Below are 7,542 nucleotides of genomic sequence, written 5' to 3'. Positions count from 1 at the left end.
CGCCCCGCCCCCACCGGCTCCCTCCCGGGAAGGTGTGGTCAGGTGAGCCCAGCAGGACTAGAGAGGAAGGGTGGAGAGCAGGCCGGATGAGGCCCCATTTGCAGTAACAGTTTATTCCACCCCGTGCCCCTGGGATCAAAGTCCCCTTGGTCTGCCCTGCTTGGAGAATTCAGAAAAGTTAAAAGCCCACAAAATGGAAGAGAAGGACTTTGGAACTCACAGTGACATTCTCAAAGCCTCACAACTCTGGGTTTTTGGGCCTTGGGTGTGATGACTCGCAGCCCCCTCTGGCTGGTGTGGGTGAGGCTGTGGGGCCCACAGCAAGGACAGGCCACCCCAGCCACCAGCCACCGGGAGGCCCAGGGGAGGGGAGGGGACAGGCCACTCCAAAGGAGCTGGCTTCGGGAAATCTCGGCTACCCCTTCCTGTGCTTTGAGGAGAGATTCGGCCTTTGATGTTCCAGATTCTGCAGCTGAGGCGCAGTGGCTGTGCCGGAGGCTGGGCCCGACCCGGTCATGGGCCTGAAGTTGTTCGCAGGCCAAGCCTTGGGCTCCGGTTGTGTCCCCAGATCGCCTGTCAGGGTGCCTTCCGGGCTGCCTCCATTTTCACTTCTTGGCACCGCCCGCATGAGTGGGAAGGGGACGTGGGAGGAGGCGATGTGGGAATGGGTGTGGGCGAGCATAACGTAATTACGGGTGAAATCAGCGTGCAGCCTTCACCAGATGATTTCCATCTGGGCCGAGCTGGCCCCTGTGAGGCAGTCTGGAGTTGTGGCAGAGGCTGGAGACTTGGAGTCCTGGGACCTCTCTCTCTCTGCTCCCCATTGACAAGTCACTTCTCGAAGGGAAGGGGAGGGGAGGAGAGGGGAGGCTGAGAGAAGCACCAGCCAGGGTCCTGGTGAGGAGGGGTGGCAAGAGGGAGGAAGGAGAAGGTCCAGGTGTGGACTTATCAGGCCATGGTGACCTGAACTTCCTTCTTAGGCTGAGGGAACGAGAGGCCCTTCTTGGAGAGAAAGGCTGTGACCTACGTCCTGTGGAAGCAGAGCCAGGGCTGGTGGTTCTAACAGCAGTGAGACCAGCGTGGTCAGACTGAGGGGCAGCCACCGCAGCCACCTTTGACCACCTTCTTCATGGGGTTTGTGGTCTGTCTGGTGGCCACCCTTCTGGCGCCGGCACCATTCCACCAGTCTTTTGACAGTCATGTCAACGTATTAGAGCACTTTGAACATTATTAGAAGGAGCCATCTTTGATTTTTAATATGTTTTTATTGATTTTTAGAGAGAGAGGAAGGGAGAGGGACAGAGATTAGAAACATCACTGAGAAGAACATCATCCATCAGCTCCCTACTGGGGATGAGCCCGAAACCTGGGCATGTGCCCTGACTGGGAATCAAACCAGCGACCTCTTGGTTCCTGGGTCGATGCTCAACCCCTGAGTCACAGGGGCTGGGCTGGAAGGAGCGGTTTTGAATAAGTACTCATGGGATACAACTCGTATGTGCGCTTCTCCCATACGCCCTCTCCAGTTAGCTCCCACTCCGAACCCCACTCCGCGCCTCATTGAGGCAATGCGGTGGCCGCCTGTGGGCAAAGCTGGAACCTGGCTCTGAATCAAAGCCCATCATGGAGAAAATCAGTATCTCGACAAAATGGGGTCTCGGGGTGGGGACAGACTGTGCAGAGCCGCTTCATCCCCTCTTGGATGGGGATGGTGACTGAAGACCAAAGCATTCGTTTTTGGTGTATTTACTGAGTTATTGGCTGTCTACCTCCTTATTTTCGGGAAGCAACTTCCGTCTTATGTTCCAGATGTTTTCATCTGACCAAGTGCAGTAGGAGGTGGCGAAGTCAGCTTGCACACACTCTGTGTTCACATCTATCATCTCCCTCAGGGCTGCTATTGTCGCCTCCGATATCTTTATAAGGGCGTTGCGATTGATTCAGTAACTTGCCCAAGAGTGCAGTTAGTTAGCGACTGAGCTAGGGTTAGTCTGAAGACTCCTGCTCTGGTTGCCACGCCTTTTTGGTTCTGTTTTACTCTGGGTGAGGTCTGATGGTGAGTCTGGGAGCAGGGAACCCTGGGACGGGGCTCACAGAGCTGCTGTGACCCAAGGTGGCAGAGGGAAAACCCCCCTTTGCTGAGTTAACTGCAAGTGTCTCTGGGAATCAGAGTGAATGCTGCTGACATTACTTCTTTATTGTGGTAAAATATACGTCACATAAACTTGACAGTTTTAACCACTTTTAAGTGTATAGTTCAGTGGCATTAAGTATAGTCCCATTGTTGTGCAACCATCACCACCATCCATCTTTGAAAATGTTTTCACCCAGCCAGGGTGGCTCAGTGGTTGAGCATTGACCTATGAACCAGGAGGTCACAGTTCGATTCCTGGTCAGGGCACATGCCTGGGTTGTGGGCTCGATACCCAGTAGGGAGAGTGCAAGAGGCAGCTGATCAATGATTCTCTCACCATTGATGTTTCTATCTCGCTCTCCCTTCCTCTCTCTGAAATAAATAAAACCATTTAAAAAATGAAATGAAAATGTTTTCATCTTCTTAAACAGAAACTCCATACCCACTGAACACTAACTCCCATTCTCTCCCCTCCCCAGCCCCTGGCAACCATCATTCTGCTTTCTGTCCTTAGGAATTTGACTATAGGTACCTCAGAGTGTGTTCACATGCAAGTGGAATCATCCAGCATTTGTCCTTTGGTGTTGGTCTTTTTTTTAAAAAATATATTTTTATTGATTTCAGAGAGGAAGGGAGAGGGGGGAATAGAAACATCGATGAGAGAGAATCATTGATCGGCTGCCTCCTGCACACCCCACACGGGGCGGGGGGGGGATCGAACCTGCAACCCAGGCATTTACCCTTGGCCGGAATCGAACTTGGGACCCCCGAGTCTGCAGGCCGACGCTCCATCCACTGAACCAAACCGGCTAAGGCTGGTGTTGGTCTTATGCTGACTTATTTTTAATTGGATCATTTTCTTTAAAAAAATGTTATTGATTGATTTTAGAGAGCGAGGGAGAGAAAGAGAAATATTGATTTGTTGTTCCACTTATTTATGCACTCATTGGTTGATTCTTGTATGTGCCCTGCCCAGGGATCAAACCCACAACCTTGGCGTATTGGGACGATGCTATAACCAACCGAGCCACCTGGCCAAGGCCTAATTGGATCATTTTCTACAACAAGGATATGGGTTAGCGGTGCCCCATGACCACAGAGGACTAAAAACAAAACAAAAACAAGCCTCGTGCGAACAAGAATGATTTGGGGTGGATTTCTTGACTCTCAGGGATACCAGATGTGAGGGGATGGGGGGGGGCGTGGCGTGTTGGTGGCCAGGGAGAAAATGTTACCTTGAAAACAAAACACTGAGCTGCTGATTCTGGGGGCCAGGTGCATCCCCCTGGAGGTGAATGTCTGTCTGAAGGATGAGGCTGAGATGAACCCCGATGGGGAAGCCACTCTGGTGAGAACCGTGAGGTCCTCTGGGCTTGCTGAGGGCAAGACAAATGGTTCTGCAGGAGAAATCCATGGGAACTTGGGGTCTGCATAGAGGGATCTAGAGAGGAGAGAGGCTGGAGAAGGTAGCAGAAGTTGTGACTTACGGAAGAGTGAGAAATTTTCTGAGGCGGGGAGTGGTTGATTGAGTTTTTGGAGAGTTATGTCTATGAGTAGACTCTTCTTTTTTTAATCTTTTTATTGATTTTAAAGAAGAAGAGAGAGGGAGAGAGAGAGACAGAAACATCAAAGATGAGAATCATTGATTGGCTGCCTCCTGCACATCCCCTACTGGGGATCAAGCCCAAAACCCAGGCATGTGCCCTTGACCGGAATCAAACCTGGGACCCTTCAATCCGCAGGCCGACACTCTATACACTGAGCCAAACCAGCCAGGGCTATGAGTAGATTCTAATGCAATTACTGTGATTCCCCTCCATGACCCCAAACTGTGAGTAAAATCTGCTGCTCTGCCTGTTGGCCTTGTATGAGTTGGAGGGGGATGCAGGAATGGAGAGGACATCAGCTATGGGAGGCGGGATGCAGATGGAGGGGAGAGGGGAAAACAGGAAGTCAGAGCTACAGGTCACAGAGGAAGCACGAACCCGCTGAGAATCCTGGGCACAGCTGGTTAGTAGGGGCAGGAGGCAAGAGGGACTGTGAGGTTAGGGCAGCCGTGGGCAAACTACGGCCCACGGGCCGGATCCGGCCCGTTTGAAATGAATAAAACTAAAAAAAAAAAAAAAAAAAGACCGTACCCTTTTATGTAATAAATATTACATAATATTGAATTTATATTAGTTCACACGAACACTCCATCCATGCTTTTGCTCCGGCCCTCCGGTCCAGTTTAAGAACCCATTGTGGCCCTCGAGTCAAAAAGTTTGCCCACCCCTGGGTTAGGGGGGCGCAATGATGAGGTGGCCACACCTGGTGGGCTGGGGCTCAAGTCATTGTCTTGAATAGTAGGTGGCAGGCATTCCAGTTAGACAGCCTGAAGGGAGGACCGGCCTGAAGGCCTTTTCATAGAGGCCTTCCAGCAAAATCTAGACAGGGCACAGCCTGGGTAACTGAGGAAGCTGTGGTTCCCTCGGCTGGGCTCACTGCCTCCAGGATTTCCATAGTCACGGAAGAGTACTGCGTTTTGAGAGGTGTAGATGAAGCTAGAACCAAAGCCAAGCCCAGATCATGTCTTGAGCTTTCAAAACACCGTTCTCTTTAAAGTTGTCTCAAAGCAGAGATCTGGTGCTGTCTCTGATGGAGAGAGATGCTTTTTGGACCTTCCAGACACAGTAGGAGCCCACAGAGAGGGTCTTGCTGTGCCCCCCCCCCCGCCCCCCCAGACCTCAGCGGAGCCTGCATGAAAAGGCATCAGGTTTCTGGGACACTTGGAGAGAGAGTCCCTGACCAGGTCCTGGCTGAGTGTGGGCTGGGTGTGGAGCTGCCTGGAATTACTGATGCATCCTGAGACCTGGGACCGGCCGGCCTGTGGTGGAGGCCAGCGAGGACAAGTCCCTCCGGACCGCTCCAGACGTGGCCCAGGGGACCAAGGCTTGGGGCTTGTCCGGCTGGACCCCATTTCTATCCCAACCTAGTATCCCTTTGTCCTTTGGGTCCTCGGGAAAAGCGCCGGCGTGGCTCCCACGCGGGAAGGTTTGCCAAATGTGCGAGTTGCCACTAAAAGCTTGTAAACTGGGGCACAGGATGTTGTGGGGCCTGGGCGGGTGAGGATGTGCTGTTTAGAAGTTCCAGAAGTTCCCTGCCTGTTGGGAGAGAGGAGTGTCCCTGCAGGACGGGAGGCCAGCCGACTGGGGCAGGGCCAGCCTTCCCTCTGGCGGGTGGCACCTGATCGGCCCTGGGGGTTGGGGGGGGGGGGGGGGAGCTGTGTGTTCCCTGCTACTCCGCAGCTGGGAAAGACCAGAGGCCCTTTCAGGGGAAGGAGAAAGAGGGAACCAGGCCTGACAGCACAGAGGTGAAGCCGGCATTTTCTACTCAGATGTGGGGCGCTCCAAAAGGCTATTTAGGGGAACTGTCGAGCTCAGAGCTTTGGTGCTAGGGGGATCTTACAGTCCTAGCTCGTCTGTAAGGCTAATTTGAAGCAGTGGAATTTGGTAGTGGTTGGGATGCCTTTTTCTTGAGGTCCCATTTCCTGAAGGAGACATTATCTAAGAGGAGCCGATTTCCGCCCAGGCTGGTTTGTCTCAGCGGATAGAGCGTCGGCCTGCAGACTAAAGGATCCCAGATTCAATTCCACAATTACAGCACAGGGCACATGTCCCTGTTGCGGGCTTGATCCCCCCCCCCCACCCCCGCCAGTAGGGGGCATGCAGGAGGCAGCTAATCAATGATTCTCATCACTGATGTGTCTATCTCCCTTCCTCTCTGAAATCCATAAAAAAAAGTTTCAAAAAAAAAAAAAAGAGCTGATTTGATTCATTCACTCATTGAACTCTTCGGTGCCTTAAAAAAACAAGACAAAAACGACAAACCTCAGAGGTCTGGCTCTGGCTTCTTTGAGGTAACAGTTTGTGGCTTCGAGGGTATTTTCAGCTCGGAGCCACCATTTCTGTGTGTGCCTTTAAAATGTTCACTCACCACGGCATGTTCATTCACCCTGCAGGCTGTCAGGCTGGGCTTGTGAACGGCCAAGGGCGGTCAGCAGCAGAACCCAGGAAAGGAGCCGGGGCTGGTGTGGCCGAGGAGGTGGGAGTGTGGAGGACTGCGGTGAAGGGGGCACATCTGAGCACCTCCACACGGAGCCTCGCAGCCACAGAAGAGACCTCGCAGAGGGCTCTGTGCTGGGCTGAGGGGTTCCGGGCCCCTGAGGATGTGGGTGAACGGCCTGAGGAAGGTGGCACCTGGCTCCATCAGGGTGGGCCCAGAGGTGGGCAGGCCCCTGGCACAGGAAGCTTCCGAAAGAGGAGACCTGGATGGGGCAGCCAGGCAGGTGAGAAAGACAGCAGAGAAAGAAAAGAAGCAGGGGCACCGCTGCAGCCTGGCCTGCACTGAATGATCCGTCTGGGGAGGGCCCAGGAGGCTGCCAACTTTTCTTTCTTTCTTTCTTTTTTTTGGAGGCTGCCAACTTTGATCTCATTTTCTGAACAGGCCTTTGGGTTACTTCTCATACCACCACCCAATCACCGGAGAGTTACCGCCTCGGGTGGAAGCGGCCCCTGGCAGGCCCGTGAGCGGTGCGGCTGGGCGGGGGCAGCACGGGCTGGGCGTGGGCCGGAGGGGCTGTCGCTGGCCGGCGAGCAGAGGAAAGCCTTCCACCCACAGGCTTGGTCCGGAGGCAGAGCCGGCGGGGAGCAGAACGGCAGGGCGCAGGGCGAGGCCGGCGTCTGTCTCGTCCCCACTGTGTCCCACTGTCCAGCTCAGGGCCAGGCTCACAGACAGGGCCCTGGGAACTGAATGAGTGGCCTCGGTGTCTAGCACACGGAGCGCTCAGCCCCTGGGTCCCGCTCCGTGCATTGTTCTTCCTCGGGGTTTAGAGTCATTGCGAATGTTGGCCTGACGTTCCGTCAGGGAGGCTCTTCTCTCTGTGGGTGTGACGGGGCGCCCGCGCGGTTCCTGCACTGTCTCGGCGTGAAGACCCCCCCGCAGGGGGGACAGGAGCGGGTCAGGGCGACCTCTCAGGGCCTGGCTCGGGATGCAGACGGTGGGCTGGGAGGTACCGACTCTGCCGGCCGTGGCTGCGTCTCAGCAGCTCCTGATGACATCATGTTTTCCCTCGTGTGACAGCGCTGGGCGTGTGCCTCCCCCCGCCCCCCATCACCAGGGAGGAAAATCAAATGGAATTCAGACTTATCCCTGACAAGGTTTAACCCTGAAGCCGGTACTCTGAGAAGTCCCGGGTTGGTCTGCTAGGGCGGGGCGCTGGGAGACCTCACCTCTCCTCCAGCTCTTCCCCAAGGAAGCCCAGCTCCTCCCGGGCTTGGCTTTGGGGGTGATGGGCCGTCCTCTCCTCTAGTAAGCACTTCCGGAAAGGGCCTGGACACACATTCCCACAGAGATGACCTCAGGGGAGG

Source organism: Myotis davidii, unplaced genomic scaffold (assembly GCF_000327345.1).
Source record: "Myotis davidii unplaced genomic scaffold, ASM32734v1 scaffold1134, whole genome shotgun sequence".
NCBI classification, from domain to species: Eukaryota; Metazoa; Chordata; class Mammalia; order Chiroptera; family Vespertilionidae; genus Myotis; species Myotis davidii.
The sequence above is the reverse complement of the archived record's forward strand: the minus strand, read 5'-3'. Positions refer to the sequence as shown.